Source organism: Ctenocephalides felis, unplaced genomic scaffold (genome assembly GCF_003426905.1).
Source record: "Ctenocephalides felis isolate EL2017-DRISC unplaced genomic scaffold, ASM342690v1 CF-g0.4_SCAFFOLD_03570, whole genome shotgun sequence".
Taxonomy (NCBI): domain Eukaryota; kingdom Metazoa; phylum Arthropoda; class Insecta; order Siphonaptera; family Pulicidae; genus Ctenocephalides; species Ctenocephalides felis.
Window position 1 is genome coordinate 15,679,960 of NW_020539724.1, and position 26,142 is coordinate 15,706,101.

The 26,142-nt window shown below is 28.6% G+C and overlaps 1 pseudogene; it reads right to left on the reverse strand.

The window, feature by feature from the left end:
- The window catches only part of LOC113382729, a 55,143-nt pseudogene extending 29,639 nt beyond the window's left edge, over positions 1-25,504 (reverse strand).
- Between the last annotated feature and the right edge of the window lie 638 nt (positions 25,505-26,142).

Genomic DNA, 26,142 nt, shown 5'->3' on the forward strand with positions numbered 1-26,142 from the left:
TTTCGCTAAGATTTATGAATGAATTTAAAATGAATCCCTATTCCAATTGTACTGTTTGAATAATACATATGAATAATAAAGAAACTCAAACTAACGCAATTAAAAATTAAATTGATTTGAGTGCTTTCAAAGTAAGTTTATTTGTTATATCGATAACCTCATCCTAATTAATTTCTAAATTTGCTCAAAAGTAAAATATCGTATATATAATTTTAACATATGTTCACACCAGCTGTACAAATAATCTATTTAGGTTTAGTTTACTTCATTGCAGCAATAAAATAATTTTACAACACAAGATCTTTATTAGTTTGAGAAATATTTTCATTACATCATCGACAGTAAACATCATTACGTAAACACAATCCGCATTCAAATTCAATCGTTTCAATTATGAACCAATAAAATTTGATATAGCCTAATAAGCAATAATAATTTTATCTGTGCCTTCAGAAAATTTTGGTTAGTGCTCAGTATAACTATTGAACATAAAAATAACGACTGCAGCACAGGTACCTGACATGTATGAAAACTTCTTGCCTTATATCACTTATACCTTCCCCTGAATATCGAATTTATTTAAACAATACATTAAATACAAATGTGTTTTGAAAATACTATTTAATACACCTAAATCGTTTATTCATAAACTGAACTTTGAAATTATCAAGTTTTCAAACACTTCTAGTAAAAGAAAGGTTTTAGGTGAATATGATATCGAGAACTAAATTTCAACTCACCTCTGCCCAAAAACAAACAATGAGACTTGAACCGGACATCAGGACGGATAAAACAAGCTGATAATAATGTCTTTGTCCATCCAGTGATGAATCCTCCTGAAGAGCGAAATCATATGAAATATGAAATATTTAAAATATAAACAATTCATTGAATCAATTATTTATCTTGTTACTTACAGGTGTTGTAAATACGCCCCGCGTATTAAACTGGCAAGAAAAACAACGAAATACAAAAGTTTCTGTGTAGTAACTTTACAAGCTCGAAGAATTGAAGGTGCCTTCATTTTGTGATATTCAGATACCACACAAACAAGCAGTTGAATCATGCTTATGAGGGCCACAAAGAAAAATACTCCACTGAATACCTGGAAATATGAAAATAAATTATAATAAAAATTAAAATGTCACCTTATGTGTTTCATGTATGATTATGATTATTTCCTTATCTATGATTATGATACAGCTTTTAAGACCAATTACACAACTATGTGGCACCAATTTTCATTCATCGGACACTAACAAAATATATAAAGTTAATACTTATTGATATACCGTAAATAGACCAATGTTACATAGCTGTATTTAGGGCTAGTATGGAATTAACAAGAAGCTTGCATATAAGTGAAATTGCAGGTTGCTTTAACTAAAACTAGCTCTTTATTTGATTTTTTTTTAATGATTGCATATATGCCTATATAAAATACTTTCTTGTTTACTATTAATATACAGTGACTCACAAAATTGATCAAATGTTTGAAATATTATCAACAAATTGTCCTAATTCTATGTTTTTGTCAATACAAATTTGCAGCTTTATCAGAAAACTTTGTTTATTCTTTATTTAAGGGGGTCTTCCTATGTGATGGGTTGAAAAAAATAGATTTTTTTTCATAAATTGCTCCCTTAACATGTCTAGAATACGGTAGTAAAGCGATTTTAGAAAATTCGAAGTCGTTTTAAAGATACAGCAGGTAAAAGAAAGAGCGGTTCGGAGCGCTGAGTTGGCAGTTGAAACTTTAAACGCGTTTTTCTCAAAACTGTGTTTTTCAAACTTTCCTCCATTGTATCTCAGAAACGGCTGGACCGAATTACTTGAAACTTCGATTTTTTATAGCAAAAAACAAAAAAAAACGCCTAATTTGCAACTTTTATTTCAAATGTCTATCAAAAATCCAATTTTTTTATATTCATTTGATTATAGTCATTCCGTGCTTTTAAGCCTACAAATTAAAACGCCGTTTTTTTTTCAGATAAGCCGATCAGCCGGAATCGTGGAGGAAGTGGGAGCTCTTTTTTCGAGGCGGGGGTGTTCAGAGCGCTGTAACTCTAGTTTGACTGAATATTTTTAGCTGAAATTTTATATTTATACTGTCCAATATGTGTTAATAAATGATAAAAAACTTGAAGCCTAAATATTTACTGGTCGTGGAAAAAAAAAATCCTAAAATATCCGTAAAAAACAGGCCGTCACATAGGAAGACCCCCTTAAAATCCTTAAACTCTTTTCTATCTGTACTTCCATCCCACAAAGAACAATTATTTATTATCTATTATCTATATTACCTGCATGGTAAGGCAGGTTGGGTCCGGCGCACTCGTCGCCAGAGTATCTGATCTCGCACAAGCAGGTGCCATTGTGACATTCACCTCTACCCGAGCAAAAGTCACCGCCGACGCCACTGTCCTCCGCGCATCCCATACCCAACAGTTCTCGTATTGGACGCAGCATAGCTACCCGACTAAACGGTTCGGCGTGAACCTGAAATAATAGATAATTATAAAAAATTAATTGATAAAGTCATTAATGTAAACAACAATTGAATCGATTAACATTCTTTTGTACATACATACAATCCGTTTCACCTGAGTAGAATTGGGAACAATACGGATACTAACTGCTATTGCTTGGGTGGAGTGACTAGGGCGGATGCTGAGCACGCCATTATGGAGTGCAAAAATGGGAAAAGGGTAGGCAAAAACTATGGAGGGAGATAGTAAGGCAAAAAATCTTCCTCCCAACCAATTTTATAACATTATTGATAAAGGATATCTTGTGCGGTATAAAATTATATACAATCAAACAAAATAAAATTGTAAAGATAACTTATAAAATGTATATGACTAATGTAGGTGTATACAAAGTCAATAAAAAAACAACATGCTCTGGTAATAAATTTAGGAGCCAATTGTGCTGTAACATAGAGTTGTTATGGTAACGCTATCTCATTTTCCTATCTTGGTACTGAAACTGTGAAAATTCTATCTATTTGCATCACAAAGATGCTGTTATAACATTCTTTCTAGGCCTGATAGCGCAGCAAACAGAAAGCATTTTCATAGTTTTTAGTACCAAGAAAGAAGAGTAAGTTAGAGTTGCCATAATAACGCTATAGTGTTACTGCAGAATTGTCTCCGTTATAAAATTTCTTAATCATTTGTTCATAAATATTGACAAAATGGAATATATGGTCAAAATGACACAGTATCTACAAATTGGCTAGTTTTAGTAATGTTTTCACGACTTCAACATTGTCACAGTTTTGTCGAAAAAAGCAGCAATTCAAACGTGTTTCGCTCCTTCAAAAGTTTGAAGGTGCTGTTGTTGTGTTTTTTTTGTGACTTATTCGTTGTTATTTTTAGTTATTTGTATTAGCATCAATTTTATTTCAATTATTAGGTACTTGATAAATTTTTGATTATTATTTATTCATTTTTGTTCACATTCACACAAAATGACACACTTATACAATGGACGAAACAAAATAGTACTATTTCGCAAGAACTACATGGTTGTTCATCAGAGGTCAAGAAAAAGAAAATTGAAACCTATAAAAAGTAATTGGCTTTTAACTTTTCCTCAAGTACTTCTAAAAACAGACCAACTAATTCACTGGTAGTTGCATTTATTGTTACCATATAGCTAAATTTAAAGATAAAAATTTCTTCAGGGATAATAGTGTAACGGGAATAAATGGCGCATTTCATAATTCAAAAGGCTGTTTAATTAACCATCATCAATGTTCTATTTCATTTAATTTAGTCACTTATTCGGCAATTGAGGTATTCAAATTGCTATCACGTAGCACAATACTAATACTCATTATAGAAGCCAAAACTTGTGTTTGAGAAATTATTCAGTTAGTTAATTAAAATAAGCAAGCTAATTGTATAACAATTAGTGTATACAAAAACCTTTTAAACTGCATTAGTATAAAGTCAAATTAGAAGACAAATGAGTCTTTATACACAATAATGAAGATCTAACTATTATCACACTTAACTGATGAATATACAATTGATCATTATGAGTCACAATTTGTGACGTTAATATCGGGGATTTTGCAGAATCTTTCTGTTAAACAATTGATTTACAATTTTATATGGTTTGAATTCAATAACTTAAAATTTATTGAGTTATGTTTTAAATATTTTTATAAATCTAATGAACAGATTCAACACATAGAATGTTCGAGCAGTCTGATATCTAGCAGTAGTGACATCGGTTTTCAGTTGAAAATATAAATAGCAATATGATTCTAATTGAAAATAGCACTTAACTAGCATAGCTTGCATAAATAATAAGTCATTACTATTAGAATAATTGTAATAATGAAAAAATATTACATAGGAATGGGACTACAAAAGCACATAAGACTTCATAAGTATGATTGGACTAATAAAAAATAATGCCAAAATATAGGAAACATCAAAACATTTCACCATGTCATATGTGGTTTATATCAACCACATTACATGGAAACTCAAAAAGATTCAGTGATTACACATAATGAGTATACATTATTGGAATGTTCCAATAAACCAACTGAATAAAAATTGGCTCATTATAATGAATTGTAAAGCTATTAATATAATGATAACTATTATAAGCCCAGTCATAATTTCGTCTACTTTCTATGCCTATAAAACAATATCATTAAAAACACATTACAGTCCATAGATATTTAGAAAAGTAGATGTTTAACCTAAAATGTGGGAAAATTGGCATATTATCATTTATAGACATTCCAATCTGTGCATAATTTACAAGAGAAGAACGGCATGTTATCAGCACGTGTAATATGGAAATGATAAAATACATTTGAAACAGTGTTATTATTGTAATAATCATAACGATAAGAAGATAATAATCTTAACATATGCACAAAGAAACCTAATTTATTTTAATTGCACCAAATAAAGCGTTTTATAATTACAGAAAATAAATACAAGCAAATAAACGAAAAACTCAACATTTCGACGATTGTAAAGGTTTTATCAAAACTTTTCTGAGAATATTTACACGTTCGCTGACGTGAATGCTATAGCATTCATTTCCATTTTAAAGCAGAATGTCACGGATGCCATAATTTTAAGTTTTTGTAACTGTTATACCTGTTAGGGTAATGACCAATTGATTCTTTAGGTTTTTTCGTATTATCTTTTCCCAAAGACTTGACAACTTAGTTTGACGTGAATGCTATAGCATTCATCGTTTATAACAATTAAAATATGATGATCTAACCACCCTTAAAAACGATGTTTAATCAAATGAGATAACACGACCAATTTAAAACTAAAGTCACTGACAATTTTTTTTTGCCTTGCTGTTAAATAAAACTTTTGTATCTCTCACCGAAGCGAGGATAGATATAAATGAAAAAGTACCTCTTAAAAATGTACAAATGTCTATGTATAATTTTATTTGTATAAAAATAAAAAATGTTTTACACAAATAGTATATTCTTATCCAGTACTGAAAGATTAATTACTGGTTTAATGCGTTTCTATTGCAGACAGATTTTTATAGAGTCTGATGAATGTTGTTTGATCAACTCTTAAATATAAACCTAAATACCCCTTAATCAATCCTTTCTTTTCCCATTTTATACAATTTTATTAGTTTCATAAAATTTAAATCAATTACTTTAACTTAGCCTCTGTCTGGTCAAAATGTATTTTATAAATTTATGCCTATGTATTAAATATATATGTCTAATAAAAGATGAAAAAAAGAGTGCGCGTAAGGATCACACGCGATTGAAGTAAAACTTTTAATATTGTATGAGTAGGCAATTAAGATAAAAATAAAAAAAAACATCATATTTGAATTTTAAAAATCATCTTTTAATAATCATATAACATCAATAATAATAAGATCTCCTGAGCATCGGCACAGCTGTCCTACTGATATTAAGAGTTTGAATATGATGTGAAGCTTTCTTCCTAATTTTGTAACCTATCTTACCGGGAAATTCAAACCATAAACGTAGAAGTTCATCATTATCGCCACGTTCTATGTACACTAATTTTCCCACACAACCATTAGCTAAGCCATCACTTACATCAATATTAGTTGTTATTATGTAAAATTTATTCAGAACTAAAATTATTTCATACAGCAAAGCCCCGGTATCAATAACCGATTTTTGTGAAACTGCTGACGAATGTATGATTGTTGATCTGTCGCATGGCAACCTACATAAATATCCGTGGCAGTAGATATTATTTTGTCTTCAACGAGATTCAATATAAATTTATTATATTCCATGGCACATTTATTCTCTAAGAAAAGTCTTATTCCATGAGGACATAATACAGCAACCTCTTCTTTTGTAAAAAAAACGTGATTCAATTAATGCAAGTTCATATAGGGTTTAGCGCTCGACTTACGCATGACATGACGCGATATGAGTGGATACTCGCGACATCAGCGCTTACGGCGTCGTAGTGTTCAACTACACGTTGGCATTTTCGTTGCATTTGTACGGATTTACACCCGTGTCGCGCCTAAAAATTTTTACACCCATATCGCGCCTAAAGAAGTTTCACTTCAAAAATAGATTAAATTATAAATATAATATATAAGATATAAACTGGACAAACAAAGACTTCTCCTACTGAGCCTCTCATCCATTTTAACAAAATTCACAATTTCATGTAGCTTTGATATTAACAAAACAAAAATAGATAAATGACAAAGATGAAAGAAATAAATATTTTGTTGTAAAAATCCGTATTACTAAAATTAGAACGACCAAGTCTACTTCTTAGCTATATAGATTTACTTTATCTATAATAATTATACAGTACATAAAAAATCAAATAATTCTTGGATCCAATTTTAATTTTAAAAACATATTAGTTTTTGATGGGAATTATCTATGAGAAAACGCTTAAATAATTCATACATTTTGTCTTTTTAGTAATTTTCTTAACATGAAAAAAAATCGTTTCTATCGATTTCTTGAGAAGTATATAATCTCATTCTGTGAGAATTTTGCTTTCTACCAGATAGAGCGTAAAATCGTAGTAAATTGAATATTATTGCTATGGTGATTGTGAAAAATAAAAATATCACATGGAAAATATTGCGCATGTACAAAATGTTTGTGAGAAATAAATTGTACTGCGCATATTATTGTAGAAAAATGGGATCAATTGTTATTGTACAAATGCTGCAGTTTGTTACTTGATACGATATGTCTCACACACACACACATATATATATATATATATATATATATATATATATATAAATTCATAAGTAAGCAGTAATTATTTAAGTATGAGAATCTACACCGAAATTATTTTATAAAAATTTGGATAACGTTCATTAAATATTTAAATAAAAATCATTGAAATAAAAATAACTAAAAGAAAAATACGAAAATCACTTATAATACTATAATAATCATCATATATAATATCATTTGAGATTAACCTACATTTAAGAAACCTGGACAAACAGTCTCATTTTTTTCTAGTTGGAGTAATCTAATAAAAGCTTTTATTAAGCGATATTAAGTCAAAATTAAAAACTTAAATCTTTTAAGAAATATGTGACAAAGATAAAGTGTTTCATAAAATAGTTTACGAAAATCTTTATAACGTCCTATAAAATTTGTGCCAGAGGTTCTTCATAGTTGCGTTCCTAAAATTGAAAATTGAACCAAAAACGATTATTTCTAACTTATTACTAGGAGACAAAATATCGGTCAGGTTCTTTAAATTAGAGTTGATTGACTTCTTAAAGTAGATTACTCTATATATCAATATTTTCTTTGAATTCCAAACCACGAAAAAAAGTTTAAATTCCAGAAAGTTAATCAAACTTGCTTATCCTTATCCAATTCTACCAACTTCACAGACTGTCCACTGTTTCACCATCAGTGTAATCATCCATCTACCCAATTTTTTACTAGTCTAATCATCCATCTACGTAATTTTCTATGAGATTAATTAATGTTTTACCAGTCTAAACATCTCTTTGTTTACTTTTTTTACCAGTATAAACATCTATCTGCCTAATTTTTTACCAGTGTAATCATTTACCTGTCCAATTTTTCACAGGTCTAATCATCTACTAATTTTTTACCAATCTAATCACCTATCTAAGGTCTAATTTTTTAACTGTCTTGTCATCATCTATTTGTCTACATCTTTCACCAGTCTAATCATCTACCTCTCTAATTTCCTACCAGCCTGATCATCTAGCTGTCTACTTTTTTACTACTACTACTTTTTTCACCAGTCTAATCATCTATTTGTCTACATCTTTCACCAGTCTAATCATCTATGTGTCTACTTTTTTCACCAGTCTAATCATCTATTTGTCTACTTTTTTCACAAGTCTGATCACCTATCTGTCTAATTTTATATGAATCTATTTATATATCTGTCTAATTTTTTCACCAGTCTAATAATCTATTTGCCTAGTTCTTTCACCAGTCTAATCATCTATTTGTCTACTTTTTTCACCAGTCTGATCATCTATCCGCCTAATTTTATACCAATCTATTTATCTATCTGTCTAATTTTTTCACCTGTCTAAGCATCTATCTGTCTAATTTCCTACCAATCTAATCATCTATCTACCTAATTTCTTACCAGTCTAATCATCTATCTGGCCACCTTTTTGTCAGTCTAATCATCACCGTTTTTATACATCCATCTGGTTACTTTTTTCACCAGTCTAATCATCTATCTGTCTACTTTCTTCACCAGTCTAATCATCTGTCTGTCTACTTTTTTTCACCAATGTAATCATACAAAAATTTAATTTTTTACTAGTCTAATCATCTCTCTATTTGTCTAATTTCTTACCAGTATATTTTCCCATCTATCTAATTTTTACCTGTCTAATTATCTATCTATCTAATGTTTACCCATCTAATTATCTATCTGTCTAATCTCTAATTTCTTAGCAGTATAATTATCTGTCAATCAAATTTCCTACCAGTCCAATCTCCCTACCAGCCTAATTCTCTACCAATCCTGTTCTCTACCAGTCCAATTCTCCACCTATCTAATTTTTTACCTAACTAATTATCTATTAGTGTACTTTTTTCAAAAAAATTATCTTTCAAAAGCAGTAACGACATTTATTTCGATTCATTTACACTAATTTTTATCAATTTTAGATATGTTTTTGTAACTATTTTGAATAAATTTACTCTTGCAAAATTTATTTTTATTTATACAGAAAAACATTGATAACTCTTCATACACTTGCTTTGAATTATATACAATGACTGTGCCATATATTTTTTATTATTATGTGAAAATTACAAATGCTTATAAAATATTCAACTAAAATAAATTGTTTAAAGAACATATTTAATAACTTACGTGTCACACCGATAAAATTTGCTTTGCATACACATAACATTGTTCTGTAACACTTTATCATTTTTGTAAACCACCAAACCAAAATATTATCACAATATTTTCAAGTTAATAGTATTCACAAATATGACATGTGTTTGCTTAGTAACAGTTCTCAGCTTCTTTACGTAACTAAAAACAACACGCACTAGTTATATTGATTTATGAATAAATTAATTCACAGTAATTAAATCGCAATAAAATAATTAATTTTTTATATGTAAAAAGCTGATAGAAGATTGATGTAGTCGTTCTTGGTGAATGAAAGTGAAACAACGAAGAAAGCGCGAGTGCCAATGTCTGTTGGAGTAGTTGATAATATTGTTAAACTTTCAAATTTATGTAAAATATTTTTTACAAAAGCTTTGTTTTGTGCGTTGTCACGCGTAAAAATAAGACATTTAGATTAAATTAAACAATGATAAGAGTTATCAGCGAACCGGCTGGATATATTTAGATATAGTTATTGTACGCAATAAACTTGAATTCTAGATTTTGGATTTTAGAAGATTTTCCATAGCACAGATTGACGTAAAAGATAAAAGACAACTATATAAGTACCTATCCCAACCAGGATATATTTCGCCAGAAACATAATATTTACATAAGAAAATTTAATATTTCACAAAAAATTAAGGGCCAATTTTCAGGTAAACTAGTGGGGTGGGTGGCATCGTGCCTTAAGGCAAATTGCTGGAACTTCCCGTACCGTAACGAAATGTTCGAGGAATATTGAATGTTTTCAAATAGATTATTATAAATATTGTAACATTGTCTAATATTTATAAGAATTATATAAACTGAATTGCAGAGTTGAAATTATTTGTTTAAAGTATATTAGAACTATAGTCAGAATTAAAAATAAAATCTGAATTATTTTCGATATACAAAAAAATTAAAAAATTTAAAAAAAAAAAAAAAAATGGTACAAATTTTTTTTTTTCCAAAATCAATTATTTTGTTAAGACAAGCAGAAAGTTCTTTGAATCAATTGAATCGGACGCTTAATTCTCTCAAAAACTGCCATTTTTTGTACATTTAGCTCTGTATCTCCGAAATGGCTGGGCCTGCCTTTGCGAAAAACTAATAACCCCTTCTCCCAATCATTACTAATTGAATGTTTTTTAGATCATTCAAATCGGATGCTCTGTTCTCTCAAAAACTCGATTTCTATTTTCTGCACTCTTTGCTCCTTATCTCCATAACTGCTGGACCTGCCTTTGCCAAAAACTAATCAGCTCTTCTCCTTATCAATAGGAATCGTATGGCTATGGCAACGCTGTGTTCTACCTGCATCACAAAGATGCTGTTATGATAACATTCTTTTTTCGGCGTTCTAATCTAAAATACCCCTGATCACACAGCAAATATATAACATTTTTACAGTATTTAGTACCAAGAAAGAAGAATAAGATAGCATTGCCATAACAACGCTATGTTAACGTCCATTTTACCGCAGAATTGGCCCTTTAATGAAAATACTTTTGGCATTAGTTCAATCTGTCTACTTCTTTCACCAGTCTAATCATGGTGGCAGTACATCTAAAAATGAAATATTTTATTTGCGAATAAAACATGAATTTATTTGAACTTTATTTTACTAAATTTTTAAATTTATCTGTTAAATTTAAACACCAAACAATTAAAAATTTAAAGAAATCATGCAGATACTTTTGACTTTTGTTCTTAATATCGTCTAGCAGTTTAATATTTCTTTTTTAAATTAAGTGTTAGTCAAACTTATAAGGGCTTAATTCTCCGTTAACATAGACGACAACATAGTTGTTATGGCCGACGCTATCTTATCCTTCTTTCTTCGTACTAAAAACTGTGAAAATGCAATCTATTTGTTGTACGAATTTTCAAAATCGGTTCAGCATTTTTGCCGAAAACGTAGGCCAATACTTTAGCCTTATCTGGTACATATAAAGAAACCGCTCGGTCATTTCGCAAAGGTAATCAACGATAGTGCTTATCAATTAAAAAAAAAACTTTGAAATTTTTGAAATCGGTGCAGCCGTTTTTGATAAAACGTTGACGGTTTAATTTCGACTCATATACATTCACACGTACTTTTTCAAATTCAAGTATAAAATATTTAAAATTTAAACCCAGAAAACATAATTTAGCCAATTTTGACAAAATCAAACTTCTACTACGGGAAGTAAAAATAAAATATTATAACTCTGCTCTTTCGTTTTTTTAAGTGCCTTAACTTTTAAAACAGTTGTATGATTTTGTGAATTTTAACTTAGGCCTCTTACGAGAAAAGATTTTACACTAAAAACAAAACTTTTAATAAAATTATGTTGCATATAATATTCATTCTATTCGATATTCGGTATGTATGATTAAAACAAATTTGAAATACTTGACAAAATATAAAGTAATTAATTAAATAATTTGCAAAAATGTGCAAAAAATGAATTTTGAAATATTCAGCTTTTATCTTGCTATATGATATCTTAAGAGTATTTTTAAAAAAATAATTAACTATGTTAAATTGGCGATTAACAGAATATAGTTGTTATGGCACAAGCACTTCTAAACCGCTATTAAACTCGACTTGAAAAACTTTGTTTATTGAATATTATATGTCGCACAAATACCGGTATTTCCCACTATAAAAAAACTATTCACCGAACTCAATGACAAATGATCACGAACTGAACTGTTTTAAATTTTAACCAATTATATATTTAAGAACATTTGATGAGCACACCATGTTACTCCAGAGGCTCCAAGCAAAAAACTAAATAAACGACAGCGACACTTATATTTAAGTGTATTTAGACTAATTGCCCGTTGAATTTGCATAAATGATAAAAAGCAAGTGGCAATTTTGTCATTTATCCGAAACAAAAGAACTTTTCAAAGCATATAATTATAAGAAAATAAAGTCAAATAATTACCCTTTATCTTTGTTCGTTTGTATTATTAAAAAGTCATGGCAAGAAGCGCGTGGCTCGAACGAAATTATCGATAATTTTAAATACAAATTATTCTACAATGAGAAGCAAGATTTTGCTTGGAGCTGGAAACGATGGTAAATACAACACACGAGCTATTGCAAATATTTGTCGCATCACTAAAAATAACATATTTGTTCAGATAAAAAATTAGAGCTGGAAAAATGTAATAGACAAAATTTATCTTTATCAATGGTTAACCAACAGTTTTGTTAATTCATCTACAATATAAAAATGAATCGCAAAATGTGTTGATAAGCGCATAACTCAACAACGCCTGGACCAATTTCCCAATCGAATAATTGCCGGGAAAACCCGAAAATCAGCCCTTTTCTTTTTCACATACAAACGTTAGTATTTTTATATTTTTGCCACCGAATGGAGCGTTTTGGGTCTGAATTTTTTTTACTGTGCTCCAATTCGTATGAAATTTTGAAATTAGGTTTATCTTACTCTCAAGTTCCAAAGTGAAAATAATTTAGACTCTTTTGCCATTTCCCGGGGGAATGACATTTCTCTCAGTTGTGTAATTTTTTTTTTTTAAATAACGCCGGATATTGATAAAAAACTAATTATACGAAAAAAATGTTTCAAAAAAGCAAATCATTTTATTTAAAGTAGTTGTACATTTAAGATCCATTGGGTGGATGTATATACCTTTCGGTGTAAACTGTAGTGTAAAAAAAACATAATAATTTTTAACTAATTGGTAAATATCAGTTTAAAAAAAATGAATAAGTACAGGACAATGTCTGTCGGGTCATCTAGTTTCTAATATATATAGGTTTTCTGCAAGAATATTTGCCTAGTACTTCTGTTGAAAGGAAATTGAACAACAAAAATAAGAAAAGTTAATATAATCAGAAATTCGAAGATTTTTTTTTCAAATAATTGATGATATTATAATACTAAAAGGGCATAATTTTATTTATTTACACAAATAGTATTTAAAATGTGATAATTCCTTAACAATGATACAAATTCTCCAATAAAATGAAAATGTAAAATGGCATTGTTATGGCAACGCTATGTTATGGTTCATATAAATTGGTAGTAAAAAACTTTTAAAATGCTACATTACTAAGTACATTTTTTACGTATTTTAAAACACATGTCACACTTCTAGTCAAATTATAAGTACTCCGTAAATTAGTCTTTGTTGAAAATATTAGGTAATCAATAATCAATAAGCATTTCCGAAAAAAAAATTACAAAAAAAAAAATAGAAAATCGAATTCGACACAAATTATTCCTAAGTTCTAACTATTCCAATATATCGAAACTACTGTACAGTTTCAATCATAAACAAAACAATTTGCCTATTTGGGAAGTTCATTAATCTAAATCAGACCTAAATAGTGACAAGCAAAAAGGGGTCACCAATTCCTACTTAAATGGACGGATATAGGCAATGATAAAAAAGGAGATTCTTCTGAAGTTCTAATATGTGACAAATATATACCAAAATAGTTAGCCAAAAAAGAAGAATAAGAGCTAATCCACATACATACTTCCTAATTCTTATTTCTGGTGTGACTATTAGTACACCCTATCTTGGTCTTTGTATGAAACATTAGGAGCACCATAATCGATATGAATTTTCTAAAAAAAAAAAAACTAAGTAAATCGAGCTTGACACAAATTATCTCTAAGATCTCAACTATTTCAATATACCAAAACTATTGTATAGTTTTATTACTTTCAATTGTAAGCGAAACAATTTTCCTATTTGGGAAATTCATTAATTTAAATGAGGCCTAAATAGTAGCAAGCAAAAGGAGTCACCAATTGCTATTTAAATCGACGGAAGTTTATAGGCAATATCAAGAGAAGTAATATATTGATATATAATGTATACACATAGTAATAATATTCTGAACATTACAAAAAATAATAAAATTAAATTATTACAAACTCGTTTAAACCTAAGCGCTTGTTAGGAAAAAATAAGAGATAAAGGTATAAAATGAGTAAAAAAATCAAAATAAACGGTCACCCAAGAAAAGAAGAGTGAAAGCAATTTCAAATACATATGTTATGAATTATTTATATTTATAATATGTTTATATCTGCTATTATCGCATGTACTAAATTAAGAAAAAAATAATTTGCAGTTTATCAAAATATATAACTTAATGCCAATATGATCAATTTATATAAGAATTAAACATAATTTCCCATGGAGTTATCATCGTTATTAAACCTAGCTCACTTTTATAGATTTCTTAAAATCTTTAACCTGTCTTCAAACTAACACTCACAAGTGAATAAAAAAATAAATTCAATCACACCTGAGCAATGTATTTTATAGTGATTAAAAATGCAATAAAAATTGACTTTCGTTTTATAATTAGTTTTCCATACCAATTAATATTTTTATACATACACGCTTGGTTACTTAGTCTAAAATTGACCATCATAAATTGAGACAACTATAATTTATTATTGATTCAATCACTTGAGGCATTTCATAATATTTAATAATTGAAATATTAATCATATTCATTACTTGATAAACAAAAGTTGATAACCAAATATGCAGTAGTACCAGAATATATAAACTATTATTAACAGTTCAATCATTTGGGGCACTTGATAAAATTTAATTAATTAATATCTCTTATGTTTATTATCAAATATAATATTAAAATAATATAAATTCCAGATACCATTGAGAGAAAAAAATCATTTCTTGTATTTTTGAACTGATTCATTATTCATTCCAACCACATTCATATTCATTCAGTTGTCTAAAAAAACGAACCCACTGGTTATCTAAAAAAACGAACCCACTGGTTGTCTAAAAAAAGAACCCATCAAAAATTAGCATCCGACGCCACTGTATATCACACATGAATTAGAACACACTCAGTATATATTATATTATCAAAAAAAAATGTTTGTCTCACGAGGAAAACATTTATACCACAAATATCGTTTCACTGGAAAATTTACATATGTTTTCACTTGATTGTTATTCCAAAACTAGAACACTGCTCGTGCAATCAAACCAAAAACATTGAAATTTATCAACATCACCATGAAATAACTTATTGAAGGATATGTCGCCGTTTCCGATTCTTTAAAATTATTGCACAAGGTTGCAATAAAACATCATACGTTGGCAAAACGTAAATTTATCCGTTGTGCAAATAACGTATTATTTAAATCCATGATCGAGGAGAATTTTCAGTTGTTAATTCTATAGAGCTGCCAGTATGAATAACAATCATTCTGCGAGTTCGAAGTATAAAGAATCAAGTCGACAGTTATCGACGATGAATAAATCAAATTGGGAATATGAATAAACATTTGATAAGGTAGAAGATCATGGGAAAGTACGAGTTTCTATAAATTTTGGCAATAGAGGCGCCGAATCTGAAGGAAAATAGATCAATGTTATGGCAAGGCTATGTTGCGTAGTACTTCATCATACAAAATGATACTAAATACCATAGAGTTGCCATAGTATTTGCTGTGCAGTAAAGTGTTTTACACATAAAATGCAACTACACGCATATGTTATTATGCCACCTCACAAAGATGCAGTTCTAAGAACATTGTTTTTTCAGTACTTGAGCGTTTTCTAGGTTAAGTTTTCTATCTAAAACCACATGGCATTTTAACAGTATTTGGTACCAACTTGTATGAGAAGCACTATGTAACATAGCCTTACCATAACATTGGTCTATTTTACGGCCGAATCGACCCCAAGGATTTTAAATGGTGTTAACTCACTTTTACAAAAAAAAAATCTTATCACAAAGAGCAATGGACAACCACTGGGTTGCCTTTAAATAATGCTGGATTTCAAGAAATTAGATCATAAAAACTCACATAACATTAAAAATGAGTACAATAGTTCTTATTGCCGTTTACAAAAAAGTGTAGTCTTTGTATGTAAGATATTTAATATTATATCCGAATGTAATGGGAGCAATTCTCGGATAGAATAGAAATGTTATGATAATGCTATGGTACGGATTCTGTACGGATCAGAGACATGGACTCTAAGAAAAGCCGACAAGAACTATCTGGAGAGTTTTAAAATGCGGTACTGGAGGCGAATGGAGAAAATAAAGTGAACTGACAAGATAACAAATGAAGTCCTGAAAAGAGTGGGCAAAGAAACGACTATACTGACCACGATTCTAAAAAGAAAAGGAAACTGGATCGAACCCATTCTGCAAAAAGAGTGCCTCCTATATGACGTTGTCGAAGACAAAATGGAAGGACTTAAAGATTTGGGAAGAAGAAGAATGCAGATGGTTGATGACTTACTTAAGAAGAGGAAATACAGGGAACTGAAAGCCGAAGCACAGGACCAGGAAGCATTGAAGCAGAAGTTTGGAAAGAAAAATTAATAAAAACGAATATTAAGTGATTAATGGTCATTAATTAACGGTAATAAAACGATAATAGGAATATTAAACAAAGGAGGGAAGAAGTATCATTGATTCTGTGATGCTCTCATACCATGGACCTGCCTTCGGGCAGTCTACTATTTATTATTATTATGTTACGGATATAATCTTCATATAAGTTGGCAGTAACGATTTGGCAAAGAACTATGTGTTTTCTATGGGATCAGGCGTTTTACACAAAAAACCTAGCCTACAAAACGCACAAACAACAAATCATAAATTTATCATAAGTGCAACTTTCAGATGTCTTCTTGATAACACATACGTGAAGTTAGGTTATACAAAGATAGACCCGTAACATAGCATTACCATAACATTTCTATTTTGTCTAAAAATTGACCCCAGTATGTATGTAAATCTACCATGATTTCAGCAGAACAACTGATCCATAGCTGACCCAATTGTTCAAAAAACAATGTATTCCTATTGATAATAATGCACAATGAACACTGACTTCTATAAAGATGGAATTGTCCAAAATCAGCATGGAAAAATGTTTGTTTTTGTGGATTTTAAAGATAGACACAATTCAAAAATCTAATTTTGGAATAGTTTTAAAAACATATATGATAATTCTGACACCATTAATTAAAATTCACATCAAGTACTTGAGGCTGTACAAAAAGGTTGGAAACATCTGACTTAAACAAGTACAAAATTAATGTCGTTTATATTACACAAATATATTTAGTATTCCAATTCACAGAAATAAAAAAAAATATAATTTCCAAATTACAATCAAAATTTTCAGTATAAATAAGGGAAGATTTACATCATAAATCTAGTTTCTGCATATGGATCAGTTTTTTCTCTATCATCAATGAATATTCAGTTATTACAAAAAATCTAATTTTTACACTAGAACTTATAAATTTGTATGTTCAATGCAACTAATTATAATGCAATAATTGTAAAGTATTTAAATAAGTTTAATTAAAATTTAATTTTATACGAATTCATTGGGTACAAAACTAACAAACAAAGTGCGTTGCAAATAATAATTTATATTCGGTTTTTTATTTGAAAATTGTAAAAATAACCAGCACTTTGTAATATAACCTTTAGTATCAAATTATAATAATACCTATAATAAAATCGACCATGATAGTTCGTATTCTTTACATAAATTTTTGCTTTATAACCAAATATATATGAAAAATATGGAAATGCTTTGGAAAAACTTGTAATAAATTTACTCAACAATTTGACACAAGAAAAACATATTAAATATAATCTATTCACTTAAATATATTTTGCAACAGCAAAAATACAAAAAAATATAATTGATATTGCAACAAGCATTGTGAACAATTTATATTTATTGCGATGTAAAAGTGCGTATGGAACCGAAATATGTTATTAATTTATTAATAATAATATTTTATGCATATATATATATATATATATATTTATATGTCTACTAGATATATTGAACTTTAGCAGTCAAGTTCCCGCTAATATCTAATTTTAACAATATTTTTATGACATATCTCATTAAAAGTGATTTATTATATATAGTTTGTTTACTTTGCCGAACTGACCTTTCAGAAGTCAAGGAAAAAATGCTTCCTAAAAGATAAGAATATCAAAAATAATAACTTGGCATTTATGAGTATTTATATGGGAAAATTAAAATACATGATATGTATGAAACCTGGTCAATATAAAAAGTTTTTCTGTACTAAATTATATAAACAATCAGAGTAATTGGGAGAACTCTGAAAATTTTAAAGCTTTGAGATATAAATAAAAGTAACAAGATTTTAATAAATTGCTATAAAATACATTTTTTACACTTTTCTAAAAAGCAGTTTGTTTTTTGTCGAGTCTCGTTTTAGACTGAATATAAAGCAAATGAGCCATTCGAAATAAATAAATAAATACATGTAAATATTACATAATAAGTAAGCAATAAATATGAAAATATTACAGGAAATTATCTACATTAGATCTCTACATGCCGCAGATAACATATTGTTCGTGACTTCAGTGATTTCAGAAAATATATTGCATAATTTTTATTATTTGCCTCAAAATCGTTAGCACATTCTTGAAGCACTATTTAGCAAATAATAAAAAAATGTTTTGTATAGAAAAAAGTTCTAAAAATATTTTATACCACTGTATGATGTACCTAGTACAAAGACTCTATAAGCTTATTTTGGTCAAAATAAGCAAAGTTTTTTTAATTGCTTTTAGTACCGAGTAATCCAACATTAAAAAATGTGATAATTTTTTTTTTTTAGCGTAACTTCTTTAGACGCAACTAGGGTGTGAATATTTGAAAATGCAACGGAAGAATGTTACGCTCGAGTCGTCTATTGTGATTGGTCGTCGTGTCACGTGAGCGTCTTTGATTATATGCGTACGTCACTTACACGTCAAAGCGTGAAGCATATTGTTCGGAATGTCATTAGATTCTAAGTTTACGTGCTAGTGATAAAAATGTCTGTATCGGAAGAATATTTTATCCCGTCTTCAGTTAATAATTATCGTAAAAATTTAACTAAAATGCCATTCATAACAAAAAAAAGTTTTACTTCAATCGCTTGTAAACCTTATAGGCACTCTTTTTTATTTCTCAAAAATCAATTACAAACTGATTTTAAAATACAAAAAAAAACATTTTGTAATTATGAAGAACAATATGTAATGTTATGACCAGAGTTTACCCATTGGCAACCCTATATGTGTTATGATAAAAATGTAATGCAAATTGTACCATTTATATAATTTTATAAAACGATCAACAGGAATGTTAGTAAATTTTATTACAATTTTGAAAATTTAATCAAATTATTTCTCTATTGCAAATATTTTATAAAAATAATTATTTTGTGTACACGTGTCACATATAATCGCGGTTCCATGATGTCAATACACGAATCTAGTAGGATTCTGATAAGATTGCATACAAGAATCTAATTATATATATATATATATATATATATATATATATATATATTATAAAAGTAATAGTTAATATATTCAGATAAAAATTGCACAATTCTTAAAAACAAACACGTGTCTGTTAAATCATGAAAACAAATCTTATCTGGGTGATAATATATCTTTATTTCGAGGAAGGATAAATTTATATATATATATATATATTATATATATATATATATATATATATATATATATATATATTTAGTGATTGTTCATACACAATCAAACAACCACAAAATTGATTTGTCTACATAAAAAATAAATTCTGTTTAGCAATTAAAATGAGTACTTTCAAATAAAGTAATTTATGTATTTTTGTAAACAAAATTTACTTTTACTATGTTATGAAACCTTGAGAACATGATGTAGACAGGTAGCCAGCAAGAAATTCGTTAAAAAAAATCAAATCAAATTAACCAACTATAACAGTTGATAACAATTATAAAAACAAAAGTTCAATATATATAAAATGATAATATGGTATCTATCAATAAATTAGAACTACAATACTGCAATGTCAATAATTCATAATTGTATCTTGTATATTAAAACCAGTAATTTTTCTAAATAGTGAAATATAGTAATCGATATGAGCAAAATTCATTAAAACACGAGAATAGCAATTTAATTCTAATAAGAATACCAATAAATTCATTGGCATGACTTAATAACTATTCTCTGCATACGAAATTATAGGAATTGTTTTTAGTATATTACTAAACTGCCATCTAAAAATTTTGTAACCGCCTTAAACAAAACTAAACTTAAAAAAAAAAATCGTTGTCATATTGAAAACTATTATTAATAATAAATAAGATCTCAGCATGATAATATATGTATGTTGCAAAAGACTTCAAAAATTTATTTTCATCATTGGTTTTTTATTATTACAGACAAATACAGACTTGTTTTGCTAGTAATAATTTTGTTAAAAAAAATATTTGGCTGTAAGAAAAGGTTGATGCATATCGAATATAAATGCATATCTATAAAAATATTAATACTTATAAATTAGATTAACTAGGTAATTTTGTAATAATTTTTTACATAACCAATTATTGCGAGCTCTTCTTCTATTATGGATTTCTTTGAAATTTGGCAATAGTCGTGGCATATGCTTAATAGCAAACAATGAAAATTATAATACTTAAACATTTAATTGTTTCAGGGTCATGACCTCATTTGCAATTTCAAGTGATATGCTAAAAATTATAATATGTGACTTTACACTTGAATGAAAAAGCAGGGACGTGAGCTTAATTAATTATTAAAAATGAATAGTGAGAGTTGAATGAACCAAAGAATGATCTGTCGCGAAAATAGATTTACTGTGACTTCAGTAAAAGATATTTTAGTTAACGATCCACGTATACGAACAAATATATATATATATATATATATATATATATATATATATATATATTTATATTTATATTTATATAACTTATCTAATTAATTTTTATTTAAAGTAAATTTGTGTTTTTTTTAATATACACCATATTATTGATTAATGAAAGTGGAACATACATAGATCCGACACTATGTATGACTAACTAATAAATTATAATTTTTTAATAACAGTGTATTTTTTATTTCGATTACCAATTCAAAGCACAACGCAATACATATATAGATTATAATCATAAAAATGACCTTTTAATAAGGAATATTATGCGGTTGTATCTTTAGTATGTAAATTGAACCTAACAAACAAAAAGCACTTATTACAACATATAACGTCTTGTAGTTATAACTCACAACTATTACAAAGAATCTAAATCAATAATTTGGAACAAAATTTGTGGTTATAATTTTCTTAATTTATTTTTCCAAATTTGTTAAGGTGCTTTTAAATGTTATAATATTTACTCCACCATTTAAGAAAATTAATGGATTTAATAATGCCTTGAATAAATAGTAAAAAAAATTATAATGATATGTGTGTAATGACATCTATGTTAACCTCAACTTTTCAAAAGAAAATTTCATGTATATAACTTTAATTTAAAAAAGTAACTCACACCTATAATTGTTACCACTTGATTATTATTTTTAACATCAGAGAACTTTTTTCAGCCCAGAATTTAAAAGCTTGATTAATGTACAATTATAAAGTATATTTCTATAAAAATATTCATGATTATAAATTAGGATATTAGTATCTATATTTGGAAACCGCCAAAACCATAAAATTCTACTCTTCTGTTAAAAATTGAATGCTCCAAAAAGTATTATAAGTCAGAGAATAGAATGTTTTTTGGATCATTCTTATTGGATGCTCAGTTCCATCAAAAGTTGCAAAACTGAAGAAATATAGGACATCTTAGCCATCTATGTGCGACATAAATAGTGATTTTCTAGGAATTTTAGCAAAAAAAAAAAATTTCTGTGATATATTAAGTTTCCTGATACATTTTTGCCTGAATTATCTAATAAAGTTACCATGACCCAAGTGAAGAAAATTTGATCTTATCGGGGCGAATAATGTTTTATTTTTTTTTCCAACTTCCACTGAATGAAGGTAATGACTACAGCCAAATGTATTTTTAAAGAAATGTGTTTTTCATTGGCATTTCTACCGATTATTAAACTCTCACTACAGTATCAAATTCAAAATTATAGAATATATATGTGTTAATGTCTCCATCCTTTAACCCAGTTATTCAATTATGGTAGAGCCGACCCTGCCCTACCATAGTTTGCTGAGTGCACGTGTACTGTGAAATCATTGGAACTATCATAACAAGGAAGCTATTATTTAATTGGAACGACTCTGATGTGCAATTCGTTCTGTGCGAAATGGGTCCCCTTTATTATAGTCTACAGACAATTTAATCCTTAATTCATTAATTCAATACAAAATTCTAAATAACAAATTGCGTCATATAATAATTAAATAATTTGCAATTTAAAAGAGAAATGAGAACGAGAATGAAAATAATTGTCATTAAAAAAAATATTTTGATCTTCCTATTTTTATTATAACAAGTGGCGTATGGCATCGTGCTTTAAGACAAATTGCAGGAATTTCCCGTACCGTAACGAAATGTTCGAAGAATATTCAATGTTTTCAAATAGATTATTATAAATATTGTAACATTGTCGAATATTTATAAGAATTATATAAACTGAATTGCAAAGTTGAAAGTATTTGTTTAAAATATATTAGAACTTTAGTCAGAATTAAAATTAAATTCTGAATTATTTTGCCTGCCTTTGCCAAAAACTAATCAGCACATCTCCCTATCAATAGGAACCGAATGTTTTTTTAACCATTCAAATCGGTTGATCCGTGCGCCCGAAAAAATGCGGACATACAAAACACACACTCATCCATTTTTCTGAGGTATGCCAAAACGTTCAGAAACCTTCAAAACGTCGAGAAATGTAAAAATTTTGATTTTCGATTTTCGGCCCATTACAATAACTTACCCTACGGGAAGTTAAAAATATGCTTCCAATTGCAAAAAGCCCATTTCGGGCACTGCGGTGTAACATGGCAATGAGAAATCTCACGCTATGCCTTAGGGCAAAACTACTCATTATTATTACTGTAAAACACTAAGATTATTTTCTAGATACCGGGCCACAAACGCGTCTTGTGCGAGAAAGCGTATTAAGCAGGATAGCAAGAATATGTTGCAAAGAGAGCAAGAGGGTCATAAAGTGGCAAATTGTGCAAAAAAACGCTCTAAACATAATCGTCTTAACGGGGTTCTATTGTATTTCAGTACGCAATTACTTTTAGTTCAGGACGAATAGTTAAGGTAAGTCTCAGTATCTTCTGGGTAGAAAAACTTCTTGGATTTTAATGTATTTTTGATGAAAAAAGAATAAAAACAATTTTATTGAAGTTAATATTAATATTAATAAATTGATATTATTATTATTATTAATAAATATTAATAAATTTATAAATTTGTAAGAAGTTTTTTTGGTTTCAAAGTACCACATTTCTGCAACAATTAAAAATGACCACGCTACATCAAAACTCATAATTAAAATAATGAGACATTATGCCATTTTATGCATATCATATTGAATTTATTAAGATTGATAGATTAAAAGAAATTTATTGATTTATTTATCACCATAGTGAATTAAACTAGCTGTAAGTGGAATTCTGTCTTAAGGCAATTAGGGCATCCTGCCTTAAGGCAAATTGCTGGAACTTCCCGTACCAAAAATTATTATTTTTTTTAAAAACGATTAACATTTTTGAAAAAAAATTACTTTGAAAAAATAAGATTTTTGAGAAACTATAAATTGGACAAAAAATTAGTTTTTTTTGAAAAAAAAATCTTTTAAAAAAATTTTTTTTTTTAAAAAAAATTTTTTTTCGAAAAAAAATTTTTTTTTCTTTATTTTGACATATTGTGGAAGATCTGAACTTTTTTCTGAGCAATCGTACTGCTTTAACTACATAGGGACAAAATATAAAGCGCGTAAGCGCCGCGTCGCTGTCTAACGCATAAGCATTGGTACGGAACCCATAGGAATGTTAACAAAATGTATACTTATTGTTAAAATCTCTATAAAATATCTGATAATTTGATGTGCATATGTCTAATGATCATTTTTGACCGCCAAATGGCTCATTTTTTTACTTTTTTCTCTGTATCTCCGAAACCGCTGAACCTACCTTCATGAAAGTTGTATCGATTCTTCATTTTGTCAATACAAATAAAATGTTTTTTGAATTATTCAAATCGGACGCTCCGTTCTCTTAAAAACTGAGTTACCGTTTTCGGAACTTTTTGCCCCGTATCTTCAGAACGGCATGACCTGCCTTTGCCAAAAACTAATCAGCACGTCTCCTTATCAATACGGATCGAATGTTTTTTGAATTATTCAAATCGGTTGATCCGTGTTCCCGAAATCGTCGACGAAAATTTGTATCCGCACATACATACACACACATACATACATACACACACACACACACACACACATACATCCATTTTTTCTAAGGTATGCCAAAATGTTCAGAAACCTCTGAAACGTAAAGATATATAAAAATTTTCATTTTCGATTTTTTTGCGATTACTATAACTTGCCCTACGGGAAGTTAATAATAACAATAAATTATAGAGTTAGAAAACGTAGTTATGAATATTCATTAAAGAGCCAGTATGAATATTTACATAAACATAAAAACCATCTTTTACTGGTTTGTACATTATTAAAATCAAGTAGCAATCCAACTCATATGAAAACTTATGTGTATGTTGGATTTATTTGCACTATCGACTTGCACAACATGCGGAAATATATAAATCATAACTTTTAACAGTATAGATAAAATTATCTGAATAAAATAAACAGGCACATATGCCACATAACTTGACTCATAGTGTTTCCACTTTTTTAATGTTAATTTTATTGTCACTCTCTGTGATGACAACAAATATTCTAGTACATAAGAACATCTTATATACGAAGATGAAATAAGCATTTATATTACCTAATCGCAACCACATACTATATACAACAAGAAGAACACTAACCATAATCTATTACAAAAAAGTATTTTGGCACATAGAAATAAACATCTGACATACCTGATAGCCATGCAGTGAATTAATTCTACAATATTCGACTCTCAATGAATGATTTCCTCGACTTTGACAATTTCTTCACTATCAGCACAATCAATTATATCATTTTATCAAAAGTTTCACTTTTATGTCTTTTATAACAGTTATTTCCAATGTACACTGGATTTTGACTCAAACCACGAACAAACAAACGTCAGCCATCTTACTATGACAAAGAGTTTAGACAGTGCAGTATGAAGTTGGCTACACACTCATACATGGTGACGCAGGACAATTACTTTCTTCATGGCGCGGGAAATTTGAAACTCAAAAAAAAACATGCGAGAGTACGAATGGAAGATCTTGATTCAGGGATCGTTTATAAAAGAATAGAAAAATGTTTCAGCGATTTGAAATGTTATCTTTAATATTCTTGTATAATATAAGCAAATTGATGTAGCATAGAAAAACGAAGATTTACAATACACTTTAAAAATACATTAATATATCTTTCCTTGGCCCTATTTTTGAAAGCAATAATGGCTCATGATTATGATGTTTATTGCCACAATCTGTATATTCTAAAAAATAATATTTTCGAATTATAATACTATTGAACAAATTAATTACCCAATTGATTGTTTATACACTGTTATTGGACCGCAAGATTAACTAGTGAAGTGCATATGGCATCGTGCTTTTAGGCAAATTGCTGGAAATTTCCGTACTGAAATTAAAAATCTTGGTACGGAACCCAAAAAAATTGCACAAAATGTGTACATATTATAAAAATCTCTATAAAATATCTGATAATCTGATGTACATATGTCCAATAAACATTTTTGACCGCCAAATG